Source organism: Xiphias gladius, chromosome 9 (genome assembly GCF_016859285.1).
Source record: "Xiphias gladius isolate SHS-SW01 ecotype Sanya breed wild chromosome 9, ASM1685928v1, whole genome shotgun sequence".
Classification (NCBI taxonomy): domain Eukaryota; kingdom Metazoa; phylum Chordata; class Actinopteri; order Istiophoriformes; family Xiphiidae; genus Xiphias; species Xiphias gladius.
Window position 1 is genome coordinate 10279052 of NC_053408.1, and position 14940 is coordinate 10293991.

Consider the following 14940-nt stretch of genomic DNA (forward strand, 5'->3'; position numbering starts at 1 on the left):
AAATGATAGAAAAGTGCTTTTAAAACGAATCATAGGAAGGTAAAGGCCCTCAGAAAAAAGGTTGTGTTACTCTCAAAATATTCTCTCAAACACAATAACAAGATGAAATACCTAGTTAATTTATGCCTCTGGTCTTGAGTGTATCTCATAGACACTGATTAAGAGAGGAAGTGTGATATGTTTGGCTGATGCTCCCTCCGGGGTATGTACCCCAAAGGAGAGCTAAAGCAACTCGTGGATGAGGAGAGAGGATGGATTGCCTGCCTTTGCTTTGCCAAACCTTCATGAAAAAAAAATGTGATCAAATGACAGGCGGGAAAACTACTAATCTGGGGAGAGAATGTAAAAAGAAAAACATAACAGACAGAAAATGTCTAATAAGCAAAAGTAAAAAAAACAAACAAAAAAATGAGATATTTCCAGTTTCTCTGTTTAAAATGGGGTAAAAATAGCTCAATCTTGTGTCTCCTAGATCTACTACAATACCAGTAGCCAGAGAAAAGAAAGAAATTTAAGGTAAATTAAAAGACATCAGGACATCCGCAAAAGACATTACCCAGAAATAAAGACAAAATACTAATAATTCCATCAAGCAGTGAGAAGTTGGAAAATTACAATTACAGCAAGGACGGTGGAACAACATCATAAATTTGAGGGCAGTAAATTTCAAGCGTCAGAAAGTTTGCTTTCCATATTCTATCTAAAATACAAACGGTACAAAGTCTGCCTTGAAAAGTATTATAACAGAGGTCTGCAGGAGTGATAATATACTAGAGGGCCTAGAATGAAGCCGGAGAATTGATGTTGATTTTATCAAATACTGCTAGTCACATTAGTTTTGGTTGTGTTGATGGTCAAGGTCAAAATACTTCTTCAATACTTTCTAATAACTTAATATAACTATAATTACATATGATCATTTCCCGTATGTCACCAGTGATGTCCTTTAACATTGAGAGATTTGAAAAATACTAAGAATCAATATCAAATCTTGCTGACCCGCAATTATTATTGATCAGAGGGTCGATTTTCAGAATCAGTCAGTAAGACATATCAGGAAAAGTCTTAAAATGAGGACCATTTTGGTCTGGAGATGGCAACCACAACAGGATTTAAAAACCCAAACTTCATCCCCCCCTGTCTGTAAAAGCAAACTCTTTCAACTCCAACCTGACCCACAGCAGCATCACCCAGCCCAGAGCCCTGCAGCACCGGCCCTGGCCTCTCTTTCCACTCAGCCGTCTCTAGTAGATGGTTGGGATCCAGCTTCTCCTCTAAAAGTCCATCTAAAAAGAGGAGCAGACCTGGCGATGCTCTGGTCTCCTCTCTCCACACATCTCCCCTGATCGAGAAAGCCTCGGTGCTTCTGCTGGGCTGATTGGCTGGCTCAGTGCAAGGACCAGATAGGATCTTTCTATTTGCCCAGCGGCAGGACTGCCTCTCTATCAGCGCTACCTCTGGAGGGGGTTTATCTGGCCTGCTGATAACAATGTTTTCCCCGGCCTCCATTCCCTCCCTGACGGTTTGTTACACTAGTAAATGCGAGTCAAGGCTGGAGCTGAGCAGCCGCTGCGGTCAGCTAGTCCTACAATACTCCTTGTAAACAAGATTGGCTCCGTTTGCTTTTACGACTCTTCAGTGGTGTGTGTAAGAGCGAGAGACAGAGGGAACAAGAGAGGAAAAAGTGGAAAAAGAGCAACACATGCAGCCTTTTCACAATCAACACTTCTTCTATAACCAAACAAATTAGTCAGGATATACAAGTGTATGAAAATACTTGTTATGATGCATTTAACGTCATTTTTTTTTTACTCTCCTGTGCGGTGTAGTCAAAGTCCTGTTTTTACTGCACTGTTGCCAGTACATCTGTCGCTGGGGAGTCGGCAGCTTGACAAATTTGCACCAAACAATATGCACTGGAATCCATGGAAGCAGCACTAAACAGTGCCTGGCCAATGCAGGAGGTGGTGCTTAGCAAAGTGCATTCAAGTATAAGTTGTAGATCACTCTCCGAGCTTGGCTGGGGCAAAACCTTCAACATGCTTTTTCATTCATGCTGTGGTGGGAAAAGCCATGCGTTCTCTGCATTGCTGAAACATCTGTTGGCTGTTGCAGAGACAGAGCCCAGAGGAAAACATTTACCTAACAGAATACTAATTCTTTCAGGCTCTAGTGTCAGCACTTCGTAAATAAGCTTGCACATATGGTATTGTTTCTTAAGTTAGGCCTGGGAGAACCATTCTGGTTGTGGTAGTCTGCAACATCCATCCATGAGATTTTTTGAATGTTGCCATGGTTCGTGATTTGGCTGTTTCGGGCTGTTCTTATTTCACATCTTCTGTCCACAGTCCCTTGTTCCTCTCACAAGGCTGACACCTGCCTATTTCTAGCTCTATCTTTCCGTTTCCATTTCTACATCTATATGGTAAGTATGTCTGGTCTTTGTGAATTTATGTTGCTAACATATGTTTAAGTGCTGACCTTTGATTTAAAGCAAATTGTAAAGCTGTAACAAAATATAAGAAACAAGTTGGAAACATCGCCTGTACAAGTCCATGATATCTTTCTATCCAGATGCCCTGACACTGTGAATGTGTGCGTCCAGAATGGATATGTTTGATTTTTTTTAAAAAGCTTTTAGTTTGAAAAACTGGTGCAACATTTTTCAAACGTGGGGTGCTGTAGAGTTTTCACAGGCTATAAGAACGACATCCAACTAATGGCCTCCCATCTCCATTTCCCTTGTAGCACAGTTAAAACTCTGCTTTTATGTCCCTGCAATGAGTATGTGCATTCCTCTTTGGGATGACTGTCCTAGATTTAAAGGCTTGTCAGACACCACTAGCCCTTTATTTTTCCATAAACGTGTTTTTTTGTTTTTTTTTTAATCTTTTGCATTTTTCACTGGGGAATTCTTGCTGCAGGAATGGTGTTGCAATGGATTATACGAAAAATGTCCACAACTGGGAGTTGAAATGGAAGGCTCCTTCATCTTTGCCTTGCAGCATCTTTTGTTGTGATGCCTGTGTGCTGCAGCACTGGATTGTAGAAATATTTTTAAAAAAACAAAGGAATTATAGAATTGCAGGTTTAATTTCAGGCACTGGAATATAGTGTCCTTATTAAAGGCAGGAGCATGAAGTTGATGGTACTAGCAGTTAATGACTTCTCTGTAAATGTCATTATAAGTGGCATTGGTTGAACATCTGTAGGCATCTGCTGCTAATCAGTGCTCCTTGGTAGCCAACAAGGTCCGGGTTTGTCTGAGACAGGAAATGGAGATATTCAACACTGACAAGTCATTCTGTGATGGTGTCAGCTGCTAAGATGCATAATTAAGTGCTTTTAAACTGGACCTGTCTGGCGAAGCGAGTGGTGCTTGTGTTGTTTCTTTAGTACATCTGTCTCCTCGTCACTCCCGGAGGCTGACATCTCTCTCAGCACCGTGGCACAACGGAGGAAAAGAGCACCTCCATGGCGCAGGTAAACCCGCCAAGCGATAGAAGGCCCCCTCATGAATAAATGATTGTGACACGCAGCAATAATTTGCATCCGTGTAAAAGTGACGCATCAGCGCTTTTGTCTGCCGAGAAGTCTAGAGGTGTGCTTTTATTTTATTATTTAATGGAAAATGGCTTTCATTAACAGTGGCAAACCAAAAGGTGTTGACAGCGATGCACCGACTTGTCAAGCCGATCACAGCCTGTTTTTCAAGCCGATCACAGCCTCTGCCTTTTTTTCTCTAATTAGGCATATGCTGCAAGCATCATAACAAATGCTGAAACAGGTTTGTCCTTGCCTAATCCGGGGAACTAATTTTTAAGGTTATTATGCAAATCGATACTGTTTACAAACATGAAAGCTGGCGTCCTATTTTTGATCTGCCACATCGGTTTTCGATAGCTTAAAGCCCGGCTCGGCAGGTGTCATGTCAATAACAACCAGCAATCGATTGGTGCCAGTCTGAGGGGGATTGGGACAGCAGGGCCTCGCTGTGTAGAGGGGATTTTCATCAACTAAAGATGAGGCACAGCCACAAAATCACAGCACACACCCTTAAATCTTTTTGTGCATGGACACAGCGATAGATGACACTGTGGCTAACGTCATGCCAAAAGAGGACAGATGTTTGTGGCCTTTGCTTCTCATTTCAGTGTGATGTTTAAAATCTGGACATCTAAACATGGAAATTTAAGGGGTTTTTTTTGTTTCTTTTTTTAAAGATCACAGGTCTGTGACTCCAAGATCTATACAATCTGAAAACCTCTCCATATTGCTCATATGTACATTAAATAACTCCAGGTTTAAAGATTTAAAGATGATTTGGACTGATACAATGACTGTGCACAAAATAAAGAAAATAAAGATAAAACAGTTAGAAAAAAGTTACAATTTACAATTTTGTCATGGTTTATGACAGATGCATATTAAGCAGACTGACTTTAGCACTCCATCCCTGACTTGACAATAGCCCTATGCCAGGAAGTCTAGCTATTTTGAAAAATATACTAAATCTAATGATGAAGTAGCTTGTAATGGATTAACATACGCCTCTTGCTAAAAGAAATGTAATGGTAGCTACTACATGTGCCTTATATGTGACGATACATACTTTGAAGCTGGGTTGAATATAGGTTAATCTACACTAGCTGTTTGAAAATAAATAAAAACCTAGGATCAGGTTGCTTATGACTACTCCTATAATGGCATCTACTGACTCCGCTGTGATCAGTTACAGCATGGTTTGCTTACATACTCTCTGCTGCTGCCTTTTTGAGTAGCCAAGCCAGCAAATGTGCTGATGTGCACGTGTGAAATGTCAAAAAGAAAAAGAAAAAAAACTGTCAGACGTAAGTGTCTTATTTAGGCAACAAAAAAAACTTGAATCTAAATTGATTTAACAGTAGATTTTTTTTTTACAATTAAAGGCTATGTACTTGCATGACTTTGATTTATTTTCAGACCTGGATTTAGCATTCATGGCTGGTTTAGATGAAGAGGAGCAGGCACATTGTGATGCATGTGTTACACTGAGCACTAGGTGCCCCAACAAATAGAGAAAAGACATATACAAACTGACAGCTTTAAGATACGTAAAATAGGATAGTGCACTTTTGAAATTATGGTTATCGTTGGGCCTGCTGAGAGGACCTTGTTGCCCCTGGCACTTTGCCACTACTTTTTGCTGCCTTCAAAAACTGTCCATGCATATTATTTTGGTTACTTACAACACTGTCATATAGGTTAGGCCAGAGATGGGACTTGGGTCGGTAACTTACACAAACTGTGTACAACTTGGACCGGGTTTACAACCTATTGAATTCAGACCCAACTTGAACTCATCGTCAGCTGTCACTTGTTCCAGCACTGCGAAAAATTCCACTGGAGCAGAGTTCCTTTGATTTACGATGCATCACAATGTGCACCTGCCAGATCAACAACAATCCGTACATTCATGATCAACACACACAGCAAGCCACATTGGCCGAAGCATATGTTAATACGTAATATATATATAATATGTAAACCAATGTTGTGCTTTAAAGTCCCCATAACTTCAGCTCCTATATTACCACGTTACAATTTTATTCATAGGCCATGATACTTGGAAAGAAAATAGACAAATAGACTGTTGCTGTTGGCCTGAACTACTATTAGATTTGTTATTGAAGACTTGTCTTGGCTCTTATGGTACATGTATGCATTTTATGAATTACATGTCATAAAATATTGCTGCAATAATGCTGCAGTATTGTTTCTCTACATCTGATTTTCGGCTGATCAAACTAAAACGGGAGAACAATTTTGGGATTTTTGCCTTTTCTGCGCAACTACACACTCAGCTTCAATCTCAGACTTTGTCTTGTAATTTCGGTTGTGCTTTTCATTAATCAATCGAAACTGTGCTTTTCTGATAAGAAATTTAAATTGTAAGCTTCCAAACTGAGACAAGAGAACAGTTTCAGATTGTTTTTTTCTTTTTCCTTTTTCTCTAAAACTACTCCGTTAAGTTTAAATCTTAGAGGCTCTCTCCAGTGTTTTCAGTCCAGCAGTTCATTTATCAAGTAATTTATTCATACATTTATTTGAAGCATCGCTCAATAGTATCTGACCCCCGTGCCCCATCATCCGGCTCTCCATTCCGAGACAGAGCATAAGCGATCCCTCAAGAGTGAGGGAATGCGGGTCAGAGGCAGAGTTTACTTGTGAAGGGGGCGGGGGGCAATTTTCACATCGCAGTAGTGTTAAGCGGGTAATCAGAATGTAATAGTGCTCTAGCTGTTGGGGTCATGTATGCCTATGAATGCTAAGGAGGACTGTTTGAAAGGCCTTCAAAATTACCCCTGATATCACACGCTGACATTTTGTAGAGACTACAACATGCTACGATGATTAGAATTACAATGTGTAGAGCTTTTGCCAAATTTCACATTAGGAACATGCGAACCCCTTCAAACTATCCTTTACTCATGTTCAGATAAAAGAAAATGTATCTAGCATAATAGTATATTTATGTATCATGTGGGATTTGAAACTACAGGAAGTACCAAATTCAATCGACTACTAGTTGTAATAATTTGAAATACGTGCCCTATTAAACACAATTAAACCCAGATATTTACTGTCAACATGATGTTTACAAAAAGTCACTAAATCATCCATCATTTGACATGGAGAATCAATACTGTAGTGAAGTTACCAATTAAGCTCCACTTGCTTTTAAGTCTGCACCACAGATCGAATTCTTATGTTCCTACATTGCACTTTAAATTAAAATACAAAAAGGTTTATAGATCTATTTATAATGTTCAGCATCAGCTAGTTTGCTTTTTTCTTCACAATAACCCAACCTCAAATGCTGTGAAACTGGGGCTTGGAAGTTAGAATACACAAGACTGTGTCACCAATGAAAACTTTCAGTTAACTCCACGAAGCACACATCCAAGGAGTTCAGCTCTTATCACAGAGCAGGATAATTGTTGAAACAGGTGTAACTGTCGAGGTGTCAGCGTGCCTCTGTGTTCTGGTCCCTGAACCAACCTCTGCCTATGACTCCATCTCATAAGTCTTTCAAACAACCTTGGTGTGATTTCTTGACAAAAGCACATCCGCTCTCAAGGTGCACTCGAACTCGATGTAAAAAGGGACAAAGACAGAGCCTGAGAGAAGATAGAGAAGAAATCCATTTCTTCTCCTAATTATGCAAGAAAAAGAGACTTTGTGAAGATAAAGTTGGGTGACACAAGGGCATATTGAGGGACACACTCACTTTAGGAAGATTTTTCAAAGTGGGAGGCACAAATGGATGTTTGTGCTATAAGCTGTGGCTGCTAATTGGTACAAACTTAATGAATGCAGGGTGCTGTGTGGAGACAGATGCTTTGTGCAATGTGGCAGATTTCAGTGGCTGCGCGTCTCTCTCCATTGCTGGAACATCAAGAAGAGAAGAACATTTGGCAGGTCACAAAATTATGTGAGGAAAAGGGGAAGCCCGAGAAGAAAAAAAATGTAAACAGTTGTTTGTTTATTTCTTCGTTAATTTATGGGTGACTGTGTGTATGTTTGGTGTGTGTGTTCGGTCTGAGAGTTAGCAGTTCTCAAGCGCTTGTCTATTTGTTTGAGCCATCGCTTTTGTTTTGGCTTTCTTGCCTCGCCAGCTCTGTGGCTCTCAATTAGCGTGCAAGCCTCAGGGACCTAATTAACCAGTTCAATTAATAAATAATTTTCTTAAAAATCCCATACAAGCCATTCTGACATTTGTTAGCCACTCAGGAGCTGTTGTGTGTGTGTCTGGGAGAAAGAGAGAGAGAAAAAGGGAGAGAATGATTAGCTTGTTTGCAAGCTCTGCTTATCCCCCAGGTGGCTGATGCAGGGGACAGCGCTGTGTGTGTGTGTGTGTGTGTGTGTGTGTCCATGTGTGTGTGACTGGATGGAGAGGGGCTTACTCACAGTGCTGGACCCCACAGCAGAGGAGGGCCCCCATGACCTTTTATCGAGTGTCCAATCAATAATGTGCGAGCGTCCATCTCTTTGAGTTGCAGCCCAAGCCTGGGCTTCTGAAGGCCTGTGGCCAGCAGCAAAGCAGGATGGGAGCGGGCTACACAGTGGGGCAAGAGAGTCCTTGGGGGGCCAGAAGTGGAACAGAACCAACCGCCTCATGTCATTTACTCATAATGATGTCTTCCTTTAGTTGAAAAGGGAGGGGGGCAGGGGACGTAGGGGGCGATGCGGGTGTGGGGGAGTTTGTGGGGGGGGCGCCACAGATTCAGCCTCTCTCTTCCTTTGTCTGACGGTGAAAGCATCGTCTTTGGTCTGTCACCGGGCTCTGTGATTAAGGAGTAGAAGCAGACCCTGGCTTTTTTCACATTAGAATCCCATTTAGTGTTTCTTATCATAGCTATCTATCTGGTCACATGTTAGGATAGAGTTGTATTTCATTGTTTTGTGAACTGTAACGTATATTCCCTTGTGGGCACAATGGGACAGATGTGCTTGTTTAATTTGTAGCATTATCTCCAAACATCGACATTACAGGATCTGGTTGTCACCGCCAAAGAGCCAGCGCTGATGGATCTGACTGTGTACCAGTGTTCATTAAATACACTCCAAACAGCCTTCAAACCGGCTCTATTAGTGGCTGCCTCTAGAACAAGAGGCGCATGAATACAATTTTTGACCATGAAATGCTCTTTAAGCAGATGAACGAGACTTGAAAGATGAACAGGACTTGAAGTTTCCTTTTTTTTTTCCTGAAAATGCCAGTGAGGAGTCAATCACTGGATATCAAAGCAGCAGGGACACACGAGAAAATCCAGTGATAATACATGGGCTACCCACGCTCACTGAAGACTGTTAAGATGGCCATCACAAGTATCGGTGCCGACACAAAGAGCAGTCACCAGCCTTTCAGCGAGCAGCTAGCTGTCTCTCCGTATTAGCTGGTGGCATACGACGACAGTTTGCGTTGAACTGATATCCTATTTGCTGCGTAGCTACGCAGGAGTCCAGGGACTTATTCAAGACACTTGGCTGACCCGCACTGCCATATGGCTCTGTGGTCGGGCTTCAATGCTGCAATTTATTTCTACACTGTTCTACTGAGAATACCCACACAAAATGAAGATGCTTGACTAAGAAGTGAGAAAAAGTGAGTTAAATATACCAGCAGACAAATAACTATTAAAGTCTGCATGTTCATATTAAGCATCATCTGTGGTAGTCATTCCTCATCACATCTGGGAAGGAGAGATTTCAGCCCATCGATCGGTAAAGTAAGTGTGTGAAAGAGAGTATGAGTCAAAAGGGGATCTGAAGGTGGGCTGACAGATGGAACACACATAGGACCTAAAGATGGAGAGATCACTTTTGTTCCCTGTCAGGTTTGACCGAGGCCTTCTCTGCTCAGAGGTGACTGTTGAACTCTCTGGCGCCCTCCAACACCCCCCTGAGATCACTCCACTCAACTCTACTGCCTCTGCTTTGATGCAAAAGGGGGGTTATTGTGTAAATATTTTGCTTGAGCATTTGAGCATCTTAATCTTCCATAAGGTGATCTTTGGAGTGGAGCAACGCGGGGTGCTGATGTTCAGAGGCGCTCCCAGTTGTAGAAAGAAAGAAGGAGCGAAAGAGACAGAGAAGGGAGGTAGAGGAAAAAGAAGAAGGTCTGTGTACTTGCTAGAGTGCTGGGAGCTAGAGTTCACTATGGGGGCGTAAGTGTGTCAAGAAGAGCGCTTTTCCCCCATCCGCAAGCCCCAGGCCCTCTCCACAACATTAAAAAGCATAAACAGTCAATACTGAATGTAACTCAGAGAAAGAGCAAGAGAGGGAGCGTGGAAAAAAAAAGAAACAAGTACGAGAACGCAAGGGTTTTTCAAGCGTTACACAACATAGTGAGATCAGAGAAATGGAGGCTGGGCTGTAGTGTATAGTTGCAAAGCTTTCTGATGGAGGCAGGGAGCCTCTCCAAGTGAATCATTCATTGCGGGCGGCAGGGGTGTAAATATGAAGGGGAGGGTTGAAGGAGAGCGGGATCAAGGAAATGCACACCTGGTGCAAGACAGGGGTCAGATTGGCCCAACACAAAAGCAAACGAAAGGGAAAAAGAGAATGAGTTGTTTGGCATACCTCCGTTTATGCAGCAGCAGTGCTTTTATCGGTTCGCTTGTGCAAAGCAGGACAGAATGGAGTAGGTAGAGGGTGCATATGGTGGTAGGCCGTCTGTGCCGATACACATACTGCAAACACATGCTTTCCACGCCGATGAGACGGAGGCTCGTCTTATTTAAAGTTTCAAACGTTCAACATTTTAGACTTCCAGTTTTGAGATGTGAGGGCTTGTTTATCTGTGGCACATTGTTGTTGCTCATAATCACTCAAGAGTCTCAATCAGTCACTCCCTCTCTCGGTCGCTCACAAGTTTTTCAAACGCTATCCCCCCAAACGCTCGACACCTGGCTGGCTGACTTCAGAGCTGAAATGAGTGGAGAAGTCTGTGTGTCTCTCAGTCCTTTTTAATCATCCATTCACTCTTCACATGTTCAAACCTATGTATTTGTAGAGATCTTCCTCTATAGGCAGATCATAAAGAAGCAGGAAATATTGGAGAGGTGCGAGATGAATGGTACAGCATAGTATTGGTTTTAAGGAAATTTGCAAGTGATTGTTTGTGTCTATTTGATCAAATAGATCACTTTTATAAATGTATTTGACCAAAACTGCTTACCATTATATTATAGTTTTATAAATAAATTTAGTAAAGTATTGAGTAATGTAAAGGATGTATAAGTATCAGGCCTGCTGGGTCAGAATTATTTACAGTAGGATTGTGTAAAATGTCTACAGTATCCTTGAAATGACAAAGAGAAATGTTCATAAAAGATAATTGCAAGTCACACACCAGCGTTTTCCTTAATAAACAATTCCATTCCCGACCAAGGACATTCAAACAACATACTGTTTTTCTCATTGAGAGAAGCGTCTCCTGGTTTATGGCCAAACAAAAGTTACTCCAATGCAAAGTACTGTATGAGCCACTTCCCTGCGATAGAATCCATATTTTAAACATTTGGAGGAGGGAACAATATCTATGAAAAGTGTGAAATTTGATTTCTACCCCACGGAATAGGCCTTTTCCTTCTGTTGTCAAACAGAATGACTAAACATGCTCATTCACATGCTCCCATGGTAGGACGTTATTAATTTATCACTTCACAGTTATCCGTGGTCTTGCACACACACACATGCACATACATACTTACACACCCGCATACACGTTTGCTTCTCGATGATTGACAATGTGATAAATTTTATTTGAATATGGCTGACATGAATTATGTAACCAGAGAGACTGGTGGCTTTGTTGCTTCCCTCTAACGCTTCGCTTTTCCTCCAAGATAACATACAGTTGATAATTTACAGTAGAACACATTGAGAAACTATAAAGAAAGATATAGCGACAATGCCCCACAGAGAACAAAACAGAGTGCTTCAGTGCAGCCAGCTGAGCTGGTTCTGAAAACTGCAGAGAAGTGGAGAGGAGAAAGTTCACACTGTGGCAACGATGCAGTAAGTTTAGGTGGTTGACACTTTTGACACTGGAAAGTGATTTTTCTTGAGTTCAGCTCTGATGGGAGCGATGGGGTCTCGGCAGACTAGGTCAGGTCAAAGAAAAAAACAGAAACATAAACACAAATGAAAAAAAAAAAAAAACAAGCACAGCACCCATGGTATCTGATGTTGATAGTTGTGGCGAAAGACTGGCTTTGAAAGGCTTGAGGAAAGTGACTATACTGTATGTTTTTTCCTTGATGCTGTTCCTCCAGACGGCCTACATAAAAAATAAAAAAAACTTGTCTGATTGGTCTGAAAAAACTGTCAAATGTCAAGCAGTTATCAAGCAGCAGACATGTTTTCTTTTAAAAAGATACGGGCAGAAGGAAAAGCCTAACCTTTCAGCGAGTGAGTGGAAGTCACTCATCCCATCATGTGCAGTACTGCACACAAGAAAAACCCTTGCTCTTTACAAGGCTTACACTTTCCGCTCTGATTCAAATCTGTAGTTGTTGACACAAGTTTTCTACAGCACAAATAGATGGACCTGTAAAAATACAGGGAATTATTCACTAATATTCACACATGACCTAAAAAAGGAGTTACATCCAGAAAGATGTGGGAATACAAAATTAAGTATTTTTATTACAAGGAACCAACACAAAGCTCAGCATAAACAGGCCTTTCCCTCAATTCATGGTCACTTTTAGATCCGAAACCGCTTCAAGCTTTTTTTGCAGCACTCTTCGCTCTTCTGCATCATGTTTACATCTCAATGTGGCCTGGACTGACAGCGATAGCTTGCTCAACACCGGGTGTACACTTGTATATTGGTGTTCCAGTTCCTGTGGCTGATGTCGTTCAGCTCCCTTCACACTGAGCAGCACTTGTACGAAAAGGGAGATTGGACGACAATGTCCTTGATTTGAAAGCGTTGAGACTTGTTAATGCCTTCATTTTCATGTACTCCACTGAATCAATCATTACTGCTCTATTGCACTGTTCGAACAAACTTCTGCACAACTTTCACGTGAACCTGCATTCCCATTTTCTATTCTTATCATTTTATCCTGAGAATTGCTCTTTGTGCTCACTATGCATGGAGGTCAGAGATCAGGCAGAAGCTGGCAAGGATTCAGTGTCTTGCTCAAAGACACTTAAGCAGACCGGGTGTTTGCTAGGGGCCTCGAGCCCAGCTATAATGCCCTGCAACCCCAACGCTGACAGCTGATACTATGTATGTCTATGTATAACAGAATATTTTTTTCTTGCACACAAATAGGAAATCCCAACATCTCTGGCCATACTTAGGGTGACCTGTAATTGAGGGAAATTATCAGCCAACTACAGTAATTAATAAAAGAGGGCCACTAGAAACATCTAGTGAAATATACATCACAATAATCAATAATACTGGCTTTGTCTTTGTTGTGTATTTTTTTTATTTTTTTTGGCTTCACAATGAAATATGTTGCTGGCAATGGAGACAGAGGAGAGGAAGAGGATGGCATTTTGTGTTGTCACACTCTCCTCCATCTATGGGCGGCTGAATCGCACCACCGCACTCATCTCTTATCGTTGCAGAGAAGGTGGACTTTTTGTATCCTGCAGCCATACTCAAAGTGGCCACTAGTTATTATTTAAAACACGGCAGCTGACAAGGCCACAAACATCACATCTCCCTTTTCAAACGAAGGTGATGCCAGGACAAACTCTGTACTTTGGAATGTCTCTGCATTGAAGGGAGGTGATAATGAACATTAATATGTACAGCTGGCTCTTTATACAATGCTTGCTGTGCTGCCTTTGGTGTCCTGTAGAGAGGGTGTCTAAGCAGTGCACCATCAATGGCAGGGAACAAAGCCAGCGAAAATATCAAGTCTTTTTCCACAACTGCCTGCCTCCCTTGCTCTGCCTTAAGATTAATCTAATTTGGTCTTTATTGAGAAATGGGTAAGAGCAGTTTTGTTTTATTCATGTATGTTTTTTCCTCCTCTGCTCCTTTCCTTTGTTGCTTCTCCTCGGCTGCCTCTGACAAAAGACAGCCAGCCTGCCAAGCCCGGTGTTGCTCTGGGACGGACCTGTCAATCACTCCTGACGGCACCCTGACAACATGTACGTTAAAATTTCAAACGGGACTCAAAGGCGGCGCGTGACAGCCAAGCCTTTGAAAGTGGCTGTAGCGCTCGGCGACAGCCAGAGGAGTACGGGTGGAAAACAAACTAGAAAACAACAGTGCGGAGGGAGAAGAGAGAGAGAAAGTCAGAGACAGAGAGAGGAAGAAAAAAACAAAAGTTAAAAGCAAAACAGTGAAGAATGTGGGTCTTGATGATGGAAACTGGCATTAGATTCTCCCTTGGTGTATCATTGTTTTTAATTTGGTTGAAACTCCCTTGAGTGTAGCTTTCGGTCTTCCAGGGACTCAGCTGAGGGCCCGTTCTCGCCACAGCACAGGGACAGCAGTGCCTCTCTCTTGCTCCTCTGAGGCCTCACTCAGATCAAGTCAAGCCTCTTACGCATTTCACTATCCTATCCTTCCACACAAAACAACTGTGCACAAATGTTAATAACATTCTTGATTCCATCTCGCATACCTTCACTTCATGGTTGTGCAATTAATTCCCTGTAGAAATGGAAACCACCGCCTGCTACTGAGATAAGCCTTTTCTGTAGGATTCATAAATCTAAGATGTGTAGCTTCCAATACCGACAAGAAAATGGACAACTCAATTTAGATTCTTGCTCTGCTGCCCTGAATGTGCAAGGATGAAATCTTTTTAAAACACTGCGTATACACAAACCTTTGCCTAAAAGCAAACAAATGGCATATGGCGTGCAATGTGCACACACAGGCTTGAGGATGTACTTTCAAATGATCACCCAGCATAACACACAGACACAGACCACCACCACCTCTTGAACATGGCTAAATGAACAGTGTAAATGGGGTACAACACAAAGGCCTGGGCTGTGCCAGACCCTATGGGAGAACTGCCATCTCTGCGGTCCTGCAGTTTGGGCACTGATCCTTCAGTCAGCATCCACATCTGCAGTTCAAAAACACACACTGGCTTGAAACTGCTACAAAGCTAACTGTTCATTGTCAGTCTGAGACTTTGTTTGACCATGCTGTGTGTGTGTGTGTGTGTGTGTGTGTGTGTGTGCATGTATGTGTGTGTCTAGTCCAAGTTTGTTTGAAACTAGCATTCTAAAAACAACTCTAACTCTACAGCGTGTGCGTGTGTGTGTGTGTGTGTGCGCAGCAACTATGTATGTTGCTTCTACAAACAAGTGGACAAGCAGCATGTGTGCTGGGACAAAGGTCATGTCAGCCTGTTTTTTCCCTTTTTTTTTTTTTTTTGATTCTCCCTTGGTAAAACTATGTCTGAG